General features: G+C 36.7%; 1 protein-coding gene, 1 non-coding gene and 1 pseudogene across 19 annotated transcripts in view; 2 read left to right on the top strand and 1 right to left on the bottom strand.

The window, feature by feature from the left end:
- GULP1 (GULP PTB domain containing engulfment adaptor 1) overlaps positions 1-25,048 on the bottom strand; it is an 812,392-nt gene that overhangs the window by 209,692 nt on the left and 577,652 nt on the right. The window lies entirely within an intron of this gene.
- The window catches only part of LOC132368791 (tigger transposable element-derived protein 1-like), a 426,013-nt pseudogene that overhangs the window by 307,937 nt on the left and 93,028 nt on the right, over positions 1-25,048 (top strand).
- On the top strand, positions 6,995-7,101 carry LOC132369427 (U6 spliceosomal RNA). The gene has a single exon (XR_009504402.1). It is a non-coding gene; the product is annotated as a U6 spliceosomal RNA (small nuclear RNA).

Raw genomic sequence — 25,048 nt, 5'->3', positions numbered from 1 at the left:
TTAGTAAGCAAAAAGTACATTTTTGGCAGAGCTTCTTAAAGTACATAATCTGAGGTTTTTAAGAATGCAGATATTTACAGCATTGCTCAGGGTTTTGGCAAAAAATTTTTATTCATGAAAATCAGATCCTAATTGTTTTTATAATAATGAAGTCATACTTTTTTTTAAGGTATCGAAGCTTATTTTGCAAAGACATATCTGTTTAAATAAACTGATATTAAACTAACTGTGTTTATGTGTGTATATGTATACAAATGATATCATGCAATAAGCACAACTTTAAACTATCCAAGACCATCACATCTATATTTATGTCTGACTTACCATGTTGAAGTGAGATGACAATGGCCACCCAGGAAAAGACCACCCAAGAACAGCACAGTTACACAAGTAGGTGACCCAGTCCTCACTGAAATGCTCTCTCAGGACCTGAAATCAATGCTGGAAATTTCTCTCCCCTTATCTCCAGCCTGTGAAACAAATGTCAGGAACTGATAGTTTCTCAACCACACAAAACAATCACCTTATCATGAATCCTTCTACTATCTTGTCCTTTGAAATTGGCTCAAATCTAATTTCATCTGCAAATCCTTTCCCCTTGAATCTTGTGTGAACCTTTGTAGTACTTTTAAAGCTCAATTAGACGAGTAGAGGTTCTCAAAACAGAGTTCCACTTAACCAGTTCACCACTCAACAGACTAACTGAAACTCTCCATTACAGTGTAAACCACACCAACTGCTGCCCGTGGCTAAGTGGACACTTAGAGCTATAGGCTTTGCCCTACGTGTATTTAAGCCGTTCTCTTCCCACCAAGTCTGCTACATGCTTACTGTGATGAAAATTGTTGGCTGCCTAACAAGTATCTACTCCTCATTCCTCCTTCCTAATAAAACCACAACTTAGTCAGGTATTCGCTCCCATGTCACATTAGATGTGGGCAACACAGCTAAAAAAAGATCAAGATGAAATTATTACAGTTTAGAAGGAATGTGCATGTATATAGGTGCCCCTAAGTTCTCCCTCCCATTCGATGAAGTAATCATTAGGATGATCTGTCATGGGTACTCTTTACGTAAGAAAGTCTTTGTAGAACTCCAGTCAGCAGACCCACACTCAAAGGAAAGACCTTACCTTAATTGAAAAATTTGACAAATAAATACATTTGTGTAAGCTTTATATTAAAATAAGATAGTTTAAGTAAACATGCATCGTTTTTATAATTATGCTACTTTAAGCATCTTTTGCTGATACCTTATCAGCAATACTCCTGGTTAGTGTTCACTTAGCATCTCCTCCCTAAGATGCCACTTAATGGATTAAAAACAAATCAAAAATTTCTAAGTTCGCATCAAAAATACATATTGATTGCTCTAAACATGTCATCACCTATCATCCTTGGTTCCTTCCTTTTTTTATCTCCAGAAGTTTGCTCAAAATTTGATTTCCACGTTTCTTCATGAATCACCCTCTCCAAGGCTCTTAGCAATCTGCTTGCTGAGATTATCTCCACATTCATTTTGCTCTCTAGAAGTTTTTTTGGTTTTTGTTTGTTTGTTTTTCTGTTCCACTCTGCAGAGGTAGAGAACTTCTAAAATGCTAAGAATGGATTCCAGATTTCTTGATGTCCAGTTTGTTTTCTCTTTTAGATGCCCCAAATGTTGGTCAATTATCAAGTATTATTATATCTTCTTTGTCAGGCCAATCTTTTGAATTCAGTATCTCTTCACTAAATCTCGTGCTAATATTCCATGTCATGTTAATAAGTGCTTTGGGATAAGAATCAGGAGACCTCACTGAAATGTATAATATACTTTTACCATTTAGAGTCTCTTAACAATAATTTCAATATCAAAGTTTCAGGAAATAACTGAAAAATGACAATTTGCACATATTTTTACTAGTGAAGCAGCAGAAAGAAAACAAAATTTAAGTCTAAAATCTTTGGGGAATATCTCTGGTATGAGATAATGTACATAAAATAACATTCTTATACTAAAATACACTTAAAACTTAGTAATCAGTGAACTGAGATGGTCTGAAACTGAAGTTTGCATTGTACTTGTACTGTTTTACCTGCTTCCTTAATACAAATGTTCAAAATAAGTAGTGGGTCAAAAAGTGGCCTCCAAAAAGGTATGTCCAAATCCTAACCTCTGGTACCTGTGAATATAACCTTATTTGTTAACAGGGTCTCGGCAGATGGTAATTAATTCAGTTAAAAATCTAAGATGAGATCATTTTGGATTTGGGGTGGGCTCTACAGCCAATGACCAGTGTCCTTATAAAACAGAGGGAAATTTGAGACACAGAAAGACAGACAGAATGTCATGTGAAGATAGAGGCCGAGACTGGAGTTATGAAGCTACAAGCCAAGGAATGCTAAGGATTGCCAGCTGTTACCAGAAGCTAGGGGCACGCCAGTAACTGATTTTCTCTCAGAGCTTCCAGAAGGAATCAACTCTGCCAACACATTGATTTTGGACTTCTTTGGCCTCCAGAACTGTGAGAAAATATGTTTCCGTTGTTTTAAGCCACCAAGTTTGTGATATTTGTTATGGTAGTCCTAGGGAAATTAATAACAATATGATTACCTATATGCATTTATACATTTTCATTTAAACCCTTTCCACTTCAAAAATAGACTTTCTGGACCATTATAATAAAAATTTGATGTACCTGCTCATATAGCTGAATAGAGGAGCACACAGAAAGAGGTAGAAAAAAAAAAGTTTAGAAAAAAGCCTAGACTAAAATAATTGCTATAAAGAACTAATATGGTATAGTAAAGACCATAGGTTCTAGAGTTAGAATGGCAAGTTCTATTCTTAATTCTATCATTTTTCATTTATATGAACTTGGGCAAGATATTTAACCTCTCTGAGTCACAATGACCTACCTCATCTGTATAACAAAAGATAACAGCACTCTTTCTTATGCGGTTGTGAGAAAAATACAATAATCTATGTTAACAACTTTGCACATTTCAAGGCATATAGTAAACTTTGAATAAGTATTGTCTGTTATTAACTGGAATTAAATGTTCATAATGGATCTTCTCAAAATCAATCATTTAGAGCAGATATAAATTCTCATGAGACTCCCTGAGAAGGTAGCCTGTTCTCCTTTCTCTAGAGACAGTTGCTCTAATTTTAAAGAACCTCAACCACAAAACTTATATTAATTTAAGTAAGATAATATTAAGAAATCTCCCAATTAAGAAACAGTCATCGTCTATTTTTACCTAGGATCACCATGTGCTTCACTAACACAGAAAATGAGTTTCTCACCCCAAGTTATGCTTAATTGTGTTCCACCATTTCTTAACTGGCCACCTTCTAAAGGCAACCCATGCCTTCTCCTGGCCTCTATGACCCTACATTATTCTAATACAAAAAGTAATTATGCAAATCTCTGTCCAGTTCTTTTTAGGTTAATCAATATTAAGTGACACTTGCACAAAATTCCTCTATAATTAATACTCAACATGTGAATAGTATTTCAGAGTACAGTCCACACTGGAACACTAGAGCATTCATTCCATCATAAAATCCTAATCCTATAAATGAAGCATTTATTTCTTTATTTTCGTATTCTCTTTGTTCAGGACACTGAAGCTCAGAGAAGCTTAGTGAATTGCCTAAGTCACAGGGTTATATTAGTCTAATATACGACGTTTTCTTTTTAACTTTTTATTATGAAAAAAATCAAACATATATAAAGTAACATAATAAAATAATAAACCATCATGTACCCATCACCTCGCTATGTTTATTTAGAAGATTCACTTTCAATTTCTCAAAATCTCCCTACAAACACACATCTCTAGCTGTAATGCATAATTTAAAATGTGCATCATGTATTAAGACAAAAGGAGGAAGAGACAACCAGAAGACATATTCCAGAATGAAAATTTTCCACCCTAAGCATTTTGTCTCTAAACCCATAAAGACAAAGAATATCCCTAGGTAATAACATTCAAGGGACCATAAATGTAAAAAAACTTACCGACAAAGCATGGACTAAGCATGAAGTTTCTGAAAATTCATTGGCAAAGGCAACACCTAAATATGTATAACCTAGTGATTAAATCTCACATAAAGACACTGAGCCAAAAATCTCCTTTTCAATTGCATTTCAATGTAAGGTACTCTTAAATGCATATACTGGTATCATGGGAGATAAGCCCTTTAAACAAGAAAAATGGGATACCTCTTTCCCTATTTGTAACAATGAGCAATTCCCATTAAGGTAAACAACATGTGAAATATTTCCAGGAATCAATCACCATTTTTACCTACAGAGATGTTGGAAGTGCAATTTTCTCCACTAGTACAGTCGTCGTGAAGAGCATTGCATCCAATTGACATATCAATGAAAAAGAAAACAAATTCAGCTACAAATAAAAGAATATATTCTAAGAAGGGACTTCCCTGGTGGTCCAGTGGCTAAGACTCCACGCTCCCCATGAAGGGGGCCCGGGTTCGATCCCTGGTCAGGGAACTAGATCCTGCATGCCACAACTCAGAGTTCACATGCTGCAACTAAAAAGAGATCCCGCATGCCTCAACGAAGATTCCACAGGAGGCAACAAAGATCCCACCTACTGCAACTAAGACCTGGCACAGCCAAATAAATTAAAAAAAAAAAAAAAAAGAATATATTCTAAGAAATAAAATTGGCATGAGTTAGTAAAGATTCAGAACTTCAACAGAGTGGAGAGATAGCCTGAGATGCAGAAAATGGAAAGCCATTTTGGAGAAGTAGCTTCATTTTTAACAACCCTTCTGAGAACAGCCTGGCACAAGTGCAGGACAGATGGGGGTGGTGATAATTATAAACATATTTTCACCTTAGTTTTGCACAGCTATTAAGAACCACTTAAATTTTAGAAGCCCTTTCTCAGATGCAGCACAGTAGACCTCATAAAAGGCTAGTTACATATATTGTTGAAATAATGACTACTAAACAGATACCAACAACTTCTCTTAAAATGCATATACATTTAAGATCGTGGTTAATAATTAAATACTTATTTAACTTTACCTACAAGGGGGAGGGGGAGCTCTTAGTGAGCTGTCCAGGGTAATGTATCCCTCATCAATGATGTATCTGGGAGCCTGGAGAGATCTTAAGTCTAATGGGAAAGTAGCATCTTTGTACTACGTCCTCATCTTTAAGTTAAGGGAGGTCAATAAAGAGGTTTCCAGAAGAAATAATTGAATAATTAGTCTGCCTACCCATGAAAGTCTGCAAAGAATAAAGCAGGCTTCTAAACCAGGAATAAGTTTATAAATACTAGTTTTGCAAATAAAAATATGGGAAATAGGGTTTAGAAATAAGCGGTGTTTACATCTCCAGGTCATATTTGGCCACTAATTAGCCCAAGAATTTAAAGTTGAAATTAATCTCACAGATCTAATACTTAGACATAGGTAGTAAATCTCTCTGACCCTTATTTTCAAGTTGGGGTCATTGACACAGGGCTCTGAACTGCAAACAGAAATGCACTCTAGTCAATTTGAGTAAAAAGAAATTTAGGGAAGGATATAAGAGACTCACAGAAAAACTGCATGATGGCTAAAGAACTAAGCTATGCAGTCAGAAACAGTACTGAAACAAGAGCACCGAATTGGCCCTGTGTGCCCAGCACCGCCGCCATCACCAGGCATTCTCACCAAAGTCCACTTAGCTAACCAGGATCTGTGCACCAGATGCTACTGAACATATTAGAAACTCTGCATGGCGGTCCCTGTAGATGAAATGTATCAGCCACCATCACTGCCAGATGGATTCCATGGTGCCTGTTTCTTGTCATTAATTTCCGATTGGAAGTCTTACCTGTGTGCATCTGATCAATAGAGCCTAGGTCATATGCATGTGTCCTTGATACACAAGAGGCTGAAGAAGCAAGATTCTGGCTTCTATTCTGGGACATTACTCATACGGAACGATTTTCCCAAACAGGTGAAAAGCGGCAAAGATGCTGAAAGAAGTACCTAAGATGTCAAAGGTATCAAAGATGTGAGAACATCACCATGGATTTCCGTGGAGTATCTGCACGCTGGCATTTGAGAAACAGTCTCTACCATTGACTGTAAATCCATAATCTGGACCTGCCAACCTCTCCTCTCATCTCCTTCCACTCTCTTCCCACAAGCCACACTGGTCTTTAGCGGTCCTCCAACATGCAGAGCTCTTCTGGCTTTAGGATTTCTGCCCCGAGCATCCCTCTGCCTAGAGCTCTGCGTCTCCAAATGTTTTCATGACTGACTCCTGCTTTGCTCACAGGTCTCAACTTAAATGTCACTTCCTGAGGGGGACTTCCCAGACCACCCCATCCACAGATGTCCTCACCCTACTCCATCCACATTCTTCCTTGTCACCCCATTCTATTTGCTTTATGGCACTGATCACTATTTGATTTTGTTTTACTTGCTTATTTTCAGCCTCAGTTGCCATAATTGCCATAACGGAAGCTCTGTGGGTCTATGGGTCTTGTCTGTCCTTTTTTTGCTGCTGTATCTTCAGCACCTAGAACAGTGTCTGGTTCACATTAGCCTTTCAAATATTTGTTGCATAATAAATGGACCCCTGCTATAGTTTGTTTATTTATTTTTTTGCTATAGTTTAATAGGTCCATCTTATAAATGTGGAGGCAGAGGAAGAAAGGCTCCGTATATGAACACACAGCAAATTAATAATCAAAGGGCAAGTCCTTGATTCCTAACCATGCAATTTCCAGGAAGAGAAAGGTGCAAGCAGCTTCAGCTGCTTCTTAAAGCAAGGGAGGCAGCAGGGAAGAGCAGAAAGAACATTGATTAGGAAAAAAGCATGAGTTCTATAATCATACACTTCTGAGTTCAAATTCGTGCCCCCAAACCTAATATAAGTCTCACAGGTTTTTCAGAGAATTAAATGTGACCATATATGTATATTATATATATACGTTATTTCTATAACAACTGGCACGTGCAGGTACTTAACTGGAGGCCAGTGCTCACCTTGCCAGCACAGACACGAAAACTGGAACGATACAGAGAAGATTAGCATGACCCCTGCACAAGGATGACACTCAAACTCATGAAGCAGTCCACATTTTTCTACCGTATATAAAATAGATAAACAACAAGACCCTACTGTATAGCACAGGGAACTATATTCAATATCCTGTAATAAACCGTAATGGAAAAGAATATCAGAATATACGTATAACTGAATCACTTTGCTGTTCACCAGAAACTAACACAACATCGTAAATCAACTATACTTCAAATAAAAATTTTAGAAATTGGAGGCCATAAACATGATTGTTAATTTATGAGTAATGATCCAGGTCTGAGTTCACGTTCTGTTAATAATATGCTAAGAGAGACACATCTTAACATAATCTACATCAGAGTCTTCATATACAAAATGAGAATGTTCATTCTTTCCCACAAATGAAATTTACTGGGAATCTGCTATACGCCAGGCATGTGTTACGCACAGGTTGAAGTCTCTAAATTTCTCTCCAGCTATCAATGCTGAGGGCATTTCAATCCATTATTGCCATCTCCAAAGATCATCTTGACGCTGTAAACTAAGGGCAAAAACTGGCTATTATTTTCACTTTTCATTTATTTCAAAGAATTTATTGAGTCAAGCACTGTGCAAAGTTCTGGAGACACAGAAGCTATTGGGAAATAACCCCTGCCTTTAAGGTAATTACTGTTTCATGAGAGAAACAGACAAAAAGAAAATTAGCAATAATGTGACATATACAAGATGCTATAGAAACCCAGAAGAACGGTACCCAACGTAGAGTATAAGGTGGAAGAAGTGGTTCTGGGCAGAATCTCAGGTGAAGGAAGAGGAGGACTTAGCCAGGAATAGAAGATGGGGTCAGACCTGCCCAGCAGAGAAAACAGCAGCTGCAAAGGCCCCGAGAAGAATTTAAGCACAGCACCTCTAAGAAACCAAAAAGTTCAAGAGAGTAGGGTCACAAGAGTCTCCAAAAGACAGAATTTCAAAAAAGGGTCTGCCCCCAACCCTCTTCAAGAGCCCTAGAGCTACAAATGATTAATTGTCCTTAATTACTTTGCTTTTCTCAAAAAAGAGAAAGAAACTCTTCCTTTAATTATTAGAGTACCTCTCCAGTCTGGTGCTAATCCTCAGTTTGGAGTTTGGAGTTATCATTTTTTAAATATATACATGTGTTTTCAACATTATATTTTCATTGAAGCTCAATTTTATGTTTCTTTTTTTTATTCCCTTCACATTAGCAAATTTTCTTAAAGGAATTGTCCTTTGAGTCTTTGTGCCCAAAATGCCTTCAAGTCACCTTCCTTGGGCAATTTTTCTCTTAATTCCTCCAAGCAGCATCTTTCATTTCCTCCCATAAAGTGACAGCACTTTCTACATTACTTCCATTACAGCGCTCAGCGAAGTGCCTTTTAATAAGTTTCCCTCTTGCCAGACTGAGCTTCTGGAGGGAAGGTTTTGTCTTTGTATCCCAAACGTGGTCTTTTTTTTCCTAATAAACACTTTTAATTTTAGAAGAGCTTTAGATTTACAGAAAAGTTGCAAAGGCAGTACAAATAACTCCCTAGGGATCTTTTAAAAATTCAGATTCTGATACAGCGGGTCAGGGAAAGTCCAGATAGTCTGTGTTTCTAACAAGCTTCCAACTCATGCAAATGTGGCCGGTGCAGGGACCACGATTTGATAAGGGATGAGTGTCAGACAAATTGGGACAAAGGTTCACAACCCTGGCTGCAAATTGGAATCACCTGGGAATGTGTTTTGTTTGTTTTTAAAATGGCATTGCTGGGCCGTACCCACCACCAGAGATTCTATTCTAATTCATCTGCCCTAAACCCAGGAATCCATATTTCAAAAAAGCTTTTCAGGTGAATCCAATGTGCAGCCAGAGTCAAAACCCACTTGCCCTCCTCAATTGTCAGACACCTATATCTTAGCAGGCTCTCCGTTTCCTTCTCTGTAAACCGGAAATAAACACAAGTATCTGGTAAGGTATTACCGAGACTGAACAAAACAGCGAAAGTCAGCCCCAAATTCAGTGCTTATTAAATTCTAGGTGCTTGAAAATGTTAATTACAAATTCTGACGGGCAAAAGGACATGTAAATCCACATTTCTCACCAATAAACCTTCAAGAACATTCTTCCTAAACCGTCTTCCCAGAGTTAGACTGCTCTCCAATCTCCGGCTGTCATGTAAAAGGGCAGGAGTTCACGGTGTTAGGGTGGAGTCACCATAGAAATCTGCTAGTCTTTAGGGAATGCGGTCTAAGTATCCTTTGATTAATTCAGCAGGCCTCACAGCTGAGCCTGGAGTCCCTGCCCATGCAGGACAGAAACAGCTTTGTATGAGGACAGTCCACAGGGTGGCTAGATGGGTCTAAGCTGTTAATTCCAGAACAATGAGTGGTCACATCCGAACTGCAGCTGGTCTTGAGGAGAGATCTCAGAGAATCTTCTGGTTTCAAACCACAGTTCATAGGCTTGAGGGAAAAGCGCCCAATAAAATTCAAAGAGTGATATATGGTCATTAAAATTCAAGCCAAAGGACACTAGCAATTGTGAAAAAAAAAACAACAAAAAACCCTGTAAGTCTTCTACATCTTCTTCTAATATACAGCCCCCCTTCTCCAACTGTAAGGAATATAAAAGTAATTCTACTTTCAGCAGACACTGAAGGTTAAAGGGTTACCTTTTTTTTTTTTTTCATGTTCCTCACTCAATCAACTGTTTTTATCAAACTAAACTGAGATTATTAGGTTCTTGGGGTGATTAGAAAAGTTTAAAGATTAAGAGGTGCCACACATAATTACTATCGCTTTAATCCTGCCTTCACCTAAACCAATTACTAATTTTTTTAGTAACAGATAAGCATTTATGCCCAAAATATTGTCACCTGCTTAAACAGCTGGAATCTACTATCAAGATCAAATCACATGATATCTTCCATGGCTGTTTTATCTCTATCATCTTATATCATTTGAGTAATATACTTTAATAGTGAGGGGGCATTTATAAAGACTGTGGGCAAAAAATGTTACCTGCCATATCAGTAAACAAAGGATGTTGCGGCCATCAAGCCATCAGCCACTGCAGCCATCCCAGACTGTGTACCCTGAGGCGATTCAGGATGGACAAAAGCAGGATACTGGCCCAAGATAGTTAAGGCGCATATAGAAGAAATGATTTCAGTGAGCCCAGACTCTTGCATCTTCCCATACATATTGAGAAAAGCACTAAATTCATTGACTTGGCATCTCTGGTTTTCTTTAATTAGCAGTAATCTTTTGACGTTGGAGTATCTGGTTTTTTAATTGTTCGTTTGACCTCCTATATATCCAACCTCCTCCCTTACTTCTTCAGAGCAATCCCTCAGAGCTATCTGAGAGGCTGCCTCCCGGGCTTAAGTCCTCAGCAAGTCCCCCTGAATAAAACATAATTCTCAACTTTTAGGTTGTGCATTTTTTTCAGTCAACAAGACACATATAAATATGGAAGGATACTCATCAAATTGTAGTAGAAGAGGGACTTCCTAGTGGCGCAGTGGTTAAGAATCCGCCTACCAGTGCAGGGGACATCGGTTCTAGCCCTGGTCCGGGAAGATCCCACATGCCGCGGAGCAACTAAGCCTGTGCACCACAACTACTGAGCCTGCGTGCCACAACTACTGAAGCCCATGCACCTAGAGCCCATGCTCTGAAACAAAGAGAAGCCACCACAATGAGAAGCCTGCGCACCGCAACCAAGAGTAGCCCCCGCTTGCCGCAACTAGAGAAAACCTGCGCACAGCAACAAAGACCCAACGCAGCCAAAAATAAAATAAATAAAATAAATTCATAAAAAATAAATTAATTAATTTTTTTAAAAAGCATATGTTACTTTTAGAAATGTACAATAAATTTGCTTTAGAGATACACGGCATCTGTCAGCAGTCTCTGTTTCTTAGTCTAGGTACAAGAAAATTACTTCTGCAAATCAATAGACTAGATACACTGCATTAGTAGCTACCGCCAACACACAGAAAAAAATCACTAAGTTCATTTAGTTTTAGTTTCACCCTTTATGTAAAATTATCTAAATCAAATTTTCAGCAGCAGAATGGCCCACAGAGATCATATGCATATTCTGTTCTTGTCTGGTAAATATGGATGGATTCTAGTCATTTAAGTACAACAGATGACGAGACACTAAAATTATCTGCCATCACCGAATATCCAACATTTCATGAAACTTATCTTTGCCTGCTGACATCCCTCCCCTTCCCAAATGGTTCACTCTTGGTGTGACTTTCTGGTTTTTCTAAATGGTATTATCTCTCTCACAGTTACCTCTAGATTCACATAGACAAAGGGAGTAGCATAAATGAAAAGTATAAAATTGTACATAATGAAAACTTTCTAGGCCACAATAAGCTTCTGAAACATAGAAATGCTGAAATTAAATATAGAGATGGGCACATGGAAAACAATGTCCAGATGGAGAATTCTGATATTTTATTTTCTTCTATATTTGCCATGTAATTTTTTCTCATTCCATACCATGGGAAAGGAGTCATATTCTTAACTGAAAACAACTTTTATGACTGATATCCTCCTATCTTCTGCCCTGCAAAAATGGTGCTCGAATCCAATCCACCTAGAAACCTACAAAAAACTAGGAGTCATGCCAGACTCCTCCCTCTTAGTTATCCCCCCACAACCAATCAGTCAGAAAGTTCTATTAATTCCAACCCTTTAATAACTCTTGCCTCTAACACTTTTTCTTAGTCCCAGAATAGCCTTGCCATCTCCAGCCACCCCTCCAATCTATCTACCACACTGCTGCCACAATATAAAGCTAATCAAGTTACTCGCCTAAACTCCCAAATTCTTTAAAACGGCATATGAGACGCTCCAAGATTGGGCTCCTGCTTACCTGTTCAGAATGCCTCTTGCAATTCTCTCAAGGGCAACCAGCCCTTCAGCCATATCAAATTACTTACTGTTCCCCATTTATAACACAGGAGGTTACATTTCCATGGGCTTTGCATATTTCTTTGTCAAGGAAAAATCTCCACCCTAATAAATCAAGCAAGGCTTCTCGTGAGACCTTTCATCTCCCTGGCAAGGGTTCATTAAAGAAAATCTCTTTGAGGAACAAACATTAGTAGAACTTCCGATTCCTTAGTTTTCTAAATTACTTGTGTCATTTGGGGACTTGTATGCAGCAATAAGAAGAGCATTACTTCTTTTGTTAGTTTCCCAGATTCCCCAAAGTTGGTACAATTAGAGGAAAAGATAAAACAATGGGGCAGAAGAGCAAACATCTGTTTTACTTGTGAGAACTGAGGAATTCGTGTTGATGGAGAATTTATTAACAAATAATATATTTGCTAATTCTAGTAGCACCTCCCAGGCCACGCCCAAGAAAAAAATAAACAAAAAAAGCTATCAGGGTAACATATCATCAGGAGACAGAATGGAAAATCCTAGAAGACAGCCTTTGAGAAGGTCTTTCACACCCACACCCAGTTTCATTAAGTAAAGAATCTCTTTCACTGATGATACCTATCTGTCTTTATTTTCCTGAAAGGGAAGATGGTGATAAACAAGGTTGAGAGAAGATAGAGACAGATTGAAGTAGACTGAGTTGCTATGGTTTTTGAAATTTAACCCTAGCCATAGAAACATCACCTTATATACTCTAGTATCACTCTTCCAATCTATTTTCATCCTGTTACACACCTTTTTCCTCTGAAAGAAAATCAGTTATGTTACTATGCTTGATCTCCAATTTAAGAAGTTATAAAAATAATCTCTGAAAAGGACCTTTGGGTTCCTGGAAAAAATCTGTTTGCTATTGGGGCCCCATTCCATATGCTTCCCATTTAGGGGCAGATCCAAGTATTGTGAACTTTGAAGCTTATACAGTGGAGGCAGGGGAGCCCTTTAAGTAAATAAATTTCAAAATACCACAAACAAATAATTTGACAGTTATCACAAAAATCACAAAATCCAGAAAAGTTGCATACGTTTTCAAGTAATTACTAGACATGCTTCTTTCATGTCTAGTAATGACTTTTGGCGTTTTGTTTTGCTTTGGCTTATACACTTTGGGTGCCTCTTCATATTTCAAGGATTTTATATCGTTTTCTATGGGAAGACTAGAAAGATAATGCAAAGTTTCCTCTATGTGGGTCGATCAAAGTTTTATTGTTGTTTCTCCTCTATCCACATGTTTTCTGCACCACGTGCTCTAAGACATGTGCATATCACAAAATGACCTCTGTCCATGTACCCATCATGCTGGTTATGCAGGCTCAGTGAGCAGCAGTAAGATTTCTGGAAGAACAGTCCTTCACCAGGACAGTAGAAATAACTCAATTATACAATGAAGTAACTTCCAACCACATATGACCATATGAAATTGCCAATGTTCAATCATCTTCAACCTCCAAAAACGGCAATTTCATATGTCTCACACTAATATATCCCACTAAGCCCAAAATAAATGTATCTCCAACTCAGCATCCCATTAGCCAGATTCCAAAATTGACCATGGCCACTCCAACACAATTTGCACTAGGGGAAATATGACAGAGAGGAGGAGGTGTGCAAAAAGATCACAATCTTACCTGATTATGTTTAAAACATCCTAATTGCAAATTTTACATACAATCATATGAATAAGGCCTAAGGTCTTGGGAAAATAAGGGGCCCTGAAGCCTAAGGTCCATTAACTTCACAGTATATCACCTCTGTAGTCCCAATCCAGTCAATGAAAGTTTTGTCAACTGAGCAGTCCCAGGGAAATCCACGAGACACATCGGAAAAGCAAACACTTCTCTTTTCTCCCAAAGAAATAGTTTCCATATGTCACATAGAAATGATTTCCAATTTATAAGCACAAGTAGAGCAGGCTTCATCCATCCATTACCAGATTCAAATAATCCTGTCCAAAATGATGAAAATTTCTGTGAAACAAAGAGTCCTTTGTTAGCACGGAAATCTCATCTCTCTATCATTGTTCCCTAAGGTAGTCATCAATTGCATGTTCTGTACACCAGGCATCTTGCCCTTATGTGAGCACTTGTAAAACACAGCGCCCGCGGACAAAAATGGTCTCAATGCAAAATATAAACTTGTGGTTGATGTGGACTCTGACACCAGGCTATTTGCTAACTGGACCTACGGTGAAATAAGTCTCTGGCCATATGCTTTTCAATTCTAACTCAAAATGCCACACAAAGAACAAAGTTCAGCTAGAGCACTCAACCCATTTTAGTAAGACTCTTTTTATTTCCCCATGCTTTTACAGATAAATCTCTTCAGTGCAGACCAATGCTTTACGTAGGCAAACTGTTTATCTGCTGAATTATGCTGAGTTGGCTGCACTGTTCAGGAGAATCGTGCTGAGTCTACACGATGGCCACCATCTGTTGCAGAGCTTCTAGGAACAGTGTCTTCAGCATGAAACACGGTGTTAGCCCTGACCATTAAAGGATTGCTTTGCAAGTTAAAGCCAATAATGAAAATTTATTCCAGAAGGTCATTAACACCTGGCTTCTTTGCAGTAATTGAGAACACAGCTGCATAAGGCAAATAAATAAAACTGTATGACATGTATACACTGATGTGTATAAAATTGATGACTAATAAGAACCTGTTGTATAAAAAAAAATAAAATAAAGTGCACAATTCAAAATAAATAAATAAATAAAGTATATTTCTTGTGGACAAAAAAAAAATCTGTATCATGTTCACTCCGTTTATATTTCAAAGATATCAAATACAATCAACATACACTGTAGATTCAGATAAGGCAGAACCTCAGCTATGCCGCTGGGATAAGTTGGCATTGATAACAGTAATAACAACAACCAACAACAAGAGTATTAAAACTTTTATTTATTGAGGGATTACTATGTGCCAGGCTCTGTGCGAGCTGCTTCAGACATATAGTGTCTTGATTCTCAAATAACTCAGCAGGTAAAAGGTAAACTATTTTAACCCTCTAAGTTTCATTTTTCTCATCTTTAAAACAAAGATAATTTCACTAATTTGTAAGATTTCGGTAAAAACTAAAGATAACATAGGCAAAGTATTGAGTATTCAACATTAGATGTATGAAATAATAAAATATCTGTTATTAAAATATTATTAAACTCAAAGTTTATATTGACTGTATATATTCTGAAGTATTAGCCATAGATCAAACATGTTAAACATACAGAAAACTTCAAGCATCTCATCAGGTGACCTAGGACACTGCCTTGCTGGTAACGCAGATTTGTGGAGTAAGCTAACAAAAGACGAAGCAGAGCAGCTGTATGGGGCACAGCATCATTTAAATCAGTCAGCATGTATTAAAAGCCTTCTCAAGTATAGCAAGAAACTGCAAAGAAAGTAATAACACAGTCCTTCTGAAACAGTATTTTAAGATTACAGAACATATACAGGTATCTCATTAGTCTGTTATCTGGAGCAGTGCCTAAAAGAATAATACTGAAATAAGTAGCAAAACAAAATATTAGTCAAAACACTCGGAAATCAGGGATCTATGAAGAGTGACAGCTGAGAAACATTTGTGCTCAGTATGTAATTTTCAGACTAAAATCCACCTTTAACATGAAAGTAATAACTATGTGCTAAGTGACAAGGTTAGCTAGTGGTTTTATCTCAAACAGTCAACATTACCCTATGGAGAGTTAATGCCATGCTCTCCGTGTACCACCCTTCCCTTTATCCCCTGCCCTGGAACTATTAGTCAAAATACCTCAAAGGTAGATAGAAGAAAGGGCATATACTAGCTCCACTGCTCAACAAATTTTCATAGTGGCCTTATAAATTGAGCATAAAAAATTGTAACTAAGATAAAAATGACTAATAGTGGAAAATCAAATTTACCAGAATGTTCCGTTTGATTATACCAACTAAATCAGACCAAAATGTCTTGCTTAAATCATGAACATGAATATTCAAAAACAAAGGAGATAAGAAAGCTTACCAGAAAAAAACTTTTTAAAAACATCACCCTCAAATGGTTTAGAAAAAATGTATATACACACGCGTATATAATATGTGAATATATTATACACACACACACACATACACACTCAAGAGAGAGAGCGTGAATGATAACATAAATGAAATATTAGCAATAGGTTACTGTAGGTAGAGTGTACCCCTTCAACTATTCTTGCAAATATATTCTAGGTTTGAAATTATTTCCAAATAAAGAGTTATAAAAAGAAAGCTAACAAAAAATATTTAAACATAAAATAAAATTTCAAGGTATTTATATATTCCTCTTAAAATTCAAGAAAGATTAATAATATTACAATCATTTTCCAAAGGAGCACTCAAAAATTTAGAAAAGTTACAGTCAGTTAGGAATACTGGTTCAGTACAGAAAACTATAGGGTTTTTTCCATGCATAATTCTCCTACGTATAAATATGAATCTCTGACAGAAACAACAAAGAAAGTCAAACTTAAAATAATTGTTTGGCCAGATACAACATGAGATTGAACAAGGCATGAAGTAACAACAGCCAGACTTAAATCTTTTATTTTTTTTCCTTTTACTATCACCATTGTATTCAAAGCTGCTGGTCTAACATATAATCAAGAATTATACTGCATCCTCTAAGGAGTCCTGCAACTATAGTCATGGCCTCATATATTTCTGGCAAATTTCTGGCCCCAGATTCTCACAAGGTAGGGAATATCGACACGATTCCATACAATCTACATTAAGGATATACAAAGAGATATTACTGCACTGAGTTTTGGAAATATATATATATTAATCAAAGTTTCAGTATGCAATAGCTTCGTTTAGCACCAATATACTTGCCATTGACTTCAGTAGATTAGGAATGAGAAGATGCTTCTAAAGGAAATCAGTGTTTGAATTGGTTAAATAATTAAGCTGAGGTATAAATGTAAAGGATCCTAAGTTGCTACATTCAGTCTTAAAATTCTAGTTAAAATAAACAGACCTCTAAGGCGGGAGAAAAAATGCTCATGTATAACTTAGAAGGAGGCTCCTTTGAATATTACTCTTCTTGAAGACAAAGCATTTTCTATGTTCACTAAGCAATTATCGCTAACAAGTCTAATTTCAGAATGTCCCCTGGAAAATGATTCAGGGGCATCAGAGACTCCTCAACAAATGTAATTAATAGTGCTGACATTCAGTCATTTACTCACTTAGTCCTGAGTAAACATAAAAAAGTGCTCAGAGTAATCACAGACACCTCTCTGCATAAGCAGCATGAGGTCCAGACTTTAGATTTAATATATCCTATAATTAAATCCCCTTTCCTATTGTTGTCATTAGCACTTTGGTCTAAGTTTAAGACAAATATACCTGGTACTAAATTTTGCTATGTTATGTATGTTGCAATAACAACGTTTCAGTGAAGATATAAGAAAGTATAAAAGCAAATTATTACATTCAGGAGCCTAAACATATAACAATTAACAGGTTATCAAATTAATAAATCATTTGATATTCTTTCTATTTGCAAACACGCAAGCTTTTTTCCTGCTGGTAACTTGCTGCACAGAAAGTAAATAAATCATGGAAGAATGAGATATCGGGATGCCCTGTAATTTCCACATTCCATGCCTCTGCAATTTCCCTCTTAAAAATTGGAAACTAGCATAGTAGTCCTAAGTGACCACAGATGGCTCTAAAATGCAGTGAGACTGAATACATTTAATGGATACATACAGACTAAAAAAAAAAAAAAAAAAAAAATAGGAAAGCACTGATGATGAAAGAAACCTTCTCTTTCCCCAATTTTGTACACACACACACACACACACACACAACCTTCAGCTATCTCCTCAGTGGTGTATTTTCATTCAATTCCTGCTCACAAACTCCTTAACTCTGCACTTTATTAGAAAGGAAATTATTTCCCTGTGGGTGGCAAAAACATTGAGATTCTTCAGGATATTGTTTGAATAAATACTAAAATAACATTTCTTCATAAATAAATGGTTTTTCATCCTTCTAACACATTCATTGCCAACTACAGCTTTGTGTGCAAGAAATAGACTCCCTAGAATGTAAAAGAATACAGATCTTCTTCAACCTATGATGTGCTTATGCTCTGATAAACTCATCCTAAATTGAAAATATCCTAAGTCAAAAATGCATTTAATACACCTAACCTAACATCGTAGCTTAGCCTAGCCTATCTTAAACGTGCTCAGAACATTTACACTAGCCGATAGTTGGGCAAACCATCTAACACAAAGCCTATTTTATAATAAAGTGTTGAATATCTCATGTAATTTATTGAATACAGTACTGAAAGTGAAAACCAGGATGGTTGTATGGGTACAGAATGATTGTAAGTATATCGGTTATTTACCATCATGATCACGTGGCTGACTGGTACCTGTAGCTCCCCACCGCTGCCCAGCATCAGAAAGTATCCTACAGCAGACTGCAAGTCCAGGAAAAGATCAAAATTCAAAGTATGGTTCCTACTGAATGTGTATCGCTTTTGCACCATTGTAAAGTCAAAAAATTCATAATCATTGAAAGTCAGGGACCATCTATATATGATGCAATACAGTCCCGGCTCACAGCAGTTACACAGGGTTTTGAGCAGACTCAAAAACCCATGCCTTTCCTCTACACTGAGATTACAATCACAGTATTTTTTTAAACAATAAGAAAAAGAAGTACAATGGTGATTCAGGGAGAAGAGAGATAGTACGTCATGTTTGTGTGGAGTTAAAAGAGAACCCAAGGAGCCTAAGGTGAGGAGTAAAATGTAAAATGTAAGCTGAGCCTGGAAAGTAGTGTAGGTATTAACAGACAAATAAATTACTTTGGTATTCAAGAAGAGTAAGTGAATGAGAAGAGAGGACAGTAACAGCACAGGTATAATCTCCTAAAGGCTCAATGACTGCAGCATGTGTAGATTACAAGAACATATGAGGACTGGGGCAGATAGTGGTGGGAACAGAAAGCAGAGATAAAGAGGTCTTTGCAAAGATGAGATTCTGAAGGCTTCTGACCAGGGTGAAACAAATTCAGAGCTGCAATGAACTAGAGTGAGAAAATACCAAAGGCTGGAGAAAAGTTAAGACAGAATTTCAAGTTACAAGGAAAGGGGTAGTGAAGGCCAAATTCAGGTCAGAGAAGCAGTGGGAATGGAAATTGGCTGGTTCTAATGCACCTCTCGGCCATAAAGTCTACATTCTAATTAAATGTGACCTTTACTACACAGAGCTAAGTGAGGGTGGCATAAGAAACTTTAGTCAATACACATTTCCAAAATAAACCTGCATGACACAGCTGAAATAACAAAGGTAGGGAAGAATCGTAGTGCTGTGAAAGACTGAAAAGCAGCTAAAGTGCCTGGAAAAAGAACAGCTACAAATTTGGAATATAATAAACCACCATGAATATTATACCCAGCCACATGTTATAAACTGTTCTTAATGTCATTCTTGTGGAAACCTAGAATTAAACAAACTGGAATCAGCTTCAACTCTCTCCTCTAAGGTATTACTAAAGTTCATGTCATGAGAACAGAACAAAATAAAGAAGCCATATTGTTACTCCCTTTACAACCCCACCTAATAGCCAACGCCAACCTCCCCGACTCCTCCCAAAAAAGAGTTCTAAGACATAAATGTGTTAGACTCAATTATATTCTATAATAATTAGCACTTTACAGAAATCACTGTGTATAAAATTTCAAAATAACGAAGCAGAAGAATTTTTGGTCATGTCCTGGAAAATTCTTACTTCTGTAATCTCAAGCCTCTGCAAATCAAAGTCGTTTTATAATGCACAGATTATTTCCCTCAAATCAGTGTTTCCCAAAGTGTGGCAGGTGATGTAGCAGATGACTTCAAGTGATTCCTGAGTAACCTTTTCTACAGCCCTTTTCATTCTACTATTTTAAGTGTACTGAAAAAACTATGGACCATTACATATTTCCCTTTTAAGTATATTTGACAGGTATTTGAATAAAAATATTAAAGTTATACAAGTGACACACAGATATTGCCAGTGACACAATAAACACTTAAATACGAAAAATAGCTTTAGCATGACACTGTGAACATAGATGTTAATATCCATTAAACTTAGTGGCATACATATTTTTGTCAGAATATTACTTTTTAATAATTCTTACTTGGTCTCAAGTTTATGAAGAATAAGTTCTCTTACTTTAGTCAGAATTTATATTAGTGTTAAATATAATATTGATGTCTAGAATGTGTTTTATATTAGCTTGAAAACAAATAAAATATTTCATCTTTCTATCAGATTTGCCATTTTCAAATCTTTTAAGTTGGATTAGGTAATTCAAAAGAGAAATTATAAAAACAGAATGAGAAAGTACAGATTTAAAGACAGGAGTGTTGAAAAAAATAATTTGATACATAAAAATAATGCTTGGATTTTGAAAACACTCAAATTTTAACTTCAAAAAAGGTTAAGCGCTGTTGCTGTAAAGAAAGTGATTTAAATACACATCGGGGAAAGCTTGAAGTAACTCTTTTAAAATTGACTACAGTACAAATTTCTTTTAAAATCGACAGGAAATTAAATAAGAATATATACTAAGGGCGGAAATAAGAACATTAAGTCTAAAAGTGTAGGAAACACTGGTTGAAGTAGTCTAAATTTCATTGTAAAGGTCAGTTTTTTTAAAGTTTCAAAGGTAACTGTGTCTGAAAATATTTCCTAGATAGTTTATAGGATACAATTTTTATTATTAAAACAGTCACTGAGTTTTGTAAATTTTAGATAAAATATTAAAATTTTAGTTTATGTTATTTCCATTTACATTGAATGGAATGGATATACATATTTGAAGATAAATGTTGAGGCGCTATGTATGAAAAAACCCATATACATTTAGACTCTATGATGCCTGATCTATTCTGGAAGGTAGTTTGGTTTGATTTAAGAATACATGTTTATACGTTGCATTGCAATAGGCCAAACGCATATTTTTTTTTTAAAGTTCTAAGAGTTAAAGTGCTCAATGAATTTTTGTCAAGACATAAGAAAGAAGGTTTGATTTCAGGTTTCAGATTTCACCTATATAGACAGGTGAGGAGATTTCTTTCAAGTTGCAGAAGCCTTTTCCTCAGCAAATACTTTCATATATATATTTTTTAATCTAACTATACAGCAAACGCCTATCTACTTCTAAGTGAGTTAAAGATAATTACACATATATGGAGTGAAGTTTTAACAGTGTTGTATTTATACAATTTTTTTTAATAAATTTATTTATTTATTTATTATTTATTTTTGGCTACGTTGGGTCTTCGTTGCTGTGTGCAGGCTTGCTCTAGTTGTGGCGAGCGGGGCCTACTCTGCGTTGCAGTGCACGGGCTTCTCATTGTGGTGGCTTCTCTTGTTTCAGAGCACGGGCTCTAGGCGCACAGGCTTCAGTAGTTGTGGCACATGTGCTCAGTAGTTGTAGCTCGTGGGCTCTAGAGTGCAGGCTCAGTAGTTGTGGCGCACTGGCTTAGTTGCTCCGTGGCATGTGGGATCTTCTTGGACCAGGGCTCGAACCCATGTCTCCTGCATTGGCAGGCGGATTCTTAACCACTGCACCACTAGGGAAGTCCCTATTTATACAATTTTAATGACACTTCAAAACATATTATGGACTAGATTAGGGATAGCTATCTACCCCTGCAAAATATACACCAGAAAAATAAAGAGTTTAGAAATGTTACTAAACCATGGTTCTCAATGGGTTGATTGTGCACCCCCAGGGGACATTTGCATCAACTGGGGGTGCTTTTGGCCCCAGAGGACATTTAGCAACATCTGAAGATATTTTTGATTATCACAACTGGGAGCATAGTGCTGGGATCCAATGGGTAGAGACCAGGGATTCTGCCTACAATGCCCAGAATAACCCTTCCCCCACCCAACAACTAAGAATTATCTGGAGGTTGAGAAATTCTTTTCTAAATTCATCACCATCAAACATGCTCCAAAATGTTAGGATTAAAGATAGGAGAAGATAGGAAAATCACAGGAGGTCAAATGAGAGGGAGGGAGAGAATAAGATAAAAAAGAAAGATCAGAATCAACTAAAGAACAATCTAAAGTACTGTATCTAACAAGCATTTTACCGTGTGGTTAATATAAGAAAGGCAATATGGGGCCAAACCAGTAATGATCACAAACATACAAAAAAAGTGTGAGCAAACTTAACAAACTTCTTTCTATCTATCTATCTATCTATCTATCTATCTATCTATCTATCTATTTATTTATTTATGGCTGCGTTGGGTCTTCATTGCTGCACAGGGGCTTTCTCTCTAGTTGCGGCGAGCGGGGGCTACTCTTCGTTGCAGAGCACAGGCTTCTCATTGTGGTGGCTTCCTTTGTTGCGGAGCACAGGCTCTAGGCGCACGGGCTTCAGTAGTTGTGGCACGTGGGCTCAATAGTTGTGGCTCACGGGCTCAGTAGTTGAGCACAGGCTCAGTAGTTGTGGCACATGGGCTTAGTTGCTCCATGGCATGTGGGATCTTCCCAGACCAGGGCTCAAAGCCCTGTCCCCTGCATTGGCAGGCAGATTCTTAACCACTGCACCACCAGGGAACTCCCAAAAAACTTCTTTTCTTAAAAGAAAAAAGGATACCTATTTTTTTTAAGCTACCACTTGTTGATGAAGGAACTGACTTATATACAATTATTTTACTCTCTCATGGACATATTTCCCATTCCTCAGAGATGCTATGCCAAGAAAATGCTAGAGTAGCTTGGGGAGACTCACACTGGGCAACAGTGACAACTACTTGGGTAGATGCTCCAAATAATAGTGACCTTGGCATGTACAAATCATACCTCCTTAATTCCAAAATATCTTGATCTCCTCCAACCCAAATTAAAAGACTATACATTAGGATCCCATTTTTTATTTTTTAACATCAAGGTGTATATTTGTAAATGGGTAGAATTTGTGTTGGAATGATTCACACTAAACTATTAACAATTTTTACCCTGAGGATCATGGGTGTGAGAGGGCACGAAGGTAAACATATTTTGCTAGATCTTGGGAGTATTTGAATCTTTTATAATGAGAATGCATTCATGTATAATAACTTTTTTTAATGAGTTTTCTCAAAAGCAAAATGCAAATACTCTGCTATGGTCCATAAACACTTAATACAAATATCTTGCTTTATATGAGATACATATTGTTTAAAAGTTGTTGTAACAGCTTTAATCATACTCCCAGAAAGGAATTTGCTAGTTAAAGAAATCCTACAGAATTTATTCTGTAGGCTTAAAAGCTTTTTAGAAAACAAATATCACTCATAAATTAAATGATATATTGAGCTAAATTTCCATATATGGACTTTATTGAACGAAAAGAACAATTGAATACCATCAGCACACCACGGTTACTACTGGGAATTTACTGACACTTTCACTTTGATTCCTGTCTGAAAATTAATCAGCTGACAGCATTAGAGCATTTAAGGCATTTTTAAGAACTTAGAAATTCTCCTAATAGTTATAAAAAATTTATACCATCTTTGAAATGGATTCCATAAATGTTTTACAACTTTTATGAGGGCTTCTCTGATTCACTGAAGTAGTATATACAGCAATAGTCGATGAACAGTTAAAGAAATAGTTTGAATTTTCTCTATTCTGCTTTAATTCTGAGCAGGAATAACTGCACTTTGCTATTTTATGATTGATTTTTCTCATTTATTAACATATCATTTTAAGGAACCAAAAAATTAATCAGATGAAAATTAGTGGGACTTCCCTGGTGGCGCAGTGGTTGAGAGTCTGCCTGCCAGTGCAGGGGACGCGGGTTCGAGCCCTGGTCTGGGAAGATCCCACATGCCGCGGAGCGGCTGGGCCCGTGAGCCACAGTTGCTGGGCCTGCGCGTCTGGAGCCTGGGCTCCGCAACAAGAGAGGCCGCGATAGTGAGAGGCCCGCGCACCGCGATGAAGAGTGGCCCCCGCTTGCCGCAACTAGAGAAAGCCCTCGCACAGAAACGAAGACCCAACACAGCCATGAATAGATAAATAATACATAAATAAATAACTTTTAAAAAAAAAAAAAGAAAATTAGTTATTTCATCCAACTAAAATTAAGCAGGTATCATAAAGTTTTCTCATTCATCAATTAGGGTAAATAGCCAAGTGAAATTTTGGCTGATGCTAAAGATTAGCTTGCCAAGGTGTAAGAAATGAACAATGAAAAACTGGAAATGAAAAAGCTGTGATAATAAAATCAATCTCTTTACAGAACTATAATTTCATTCTCAGAAAAGCATTTCCTGTTCAATCTAATATCACCTTCTTTGCAATGTGTAGATATAGATACTACAATCCAAAAAAGAATAATACAAATCTACTAATATATTTAAAAGCATATTTTAAAATATATTATAAATACATCTTTATAAAAACATATGCTTATAGTCATACACTCATATGATTAGGTATATTATTATAATTATAAATGAAACCAGTGTCCTCCTCAACTTTTCAAGGAGATTTATCCATTAATATGGCATCAGCTAATAAATCAAAACATGTTTAGTCTTTATTTCTCATACTTTATTAGTAAGTGACATTTCTCAACACATAACCATTTTGACAGGCTGCACCATGATATAGAGAAATATACTTGAAATAATAAAAAAATAGTAAAAGATACCAAAATAAATCCACGTGTTATTACCACAAACACATGCAAGACAAGTTACTATTCAGTTATGCTAAATATATTTCTCTTCAGTTATCACCACTTCTTAGAATTTGCTCCCCCAATTACCAAGTGAAATACGAATTGACTAGACAGTGTCAACTACATCTTGCATCCAGCATATTTTGTAAAAACATAATTTCTATTTCATTCAACCTCAGACTATTCCAATTCAATCTGAGAAGAAACGTGTTTTTAGGACTGAAGTCCTCACATAGGTAAAATCATATATAATCTTAAATAATCATAGAAAAAGTGGGCCCTGAAAAATCCTGTCATTCCTTCACATGGAGTGCAATGGAGCA

Source organism: Balaenoptera ricei, chromosome 7, assembly GCF_028023285.1.
Source record: "Balaenoptera ricei isolate mBalRic1 chromosome 7, mBalRic1.hap2, whole genome shotgun sequence".
In the NCBI taxonomy this organism is placed as follows: Eukaryota; Metazoa; Chordata; class Mammalia; order Artiodactyla; family Balaenopteridae; genus Balaenoptera; species Balaenoptera ricei.
The sequence above is the reverse complement of the archived record's forward strand: the minus strand, read 5'-3'. Positions and strand labels throughout refer to the sequence as shown.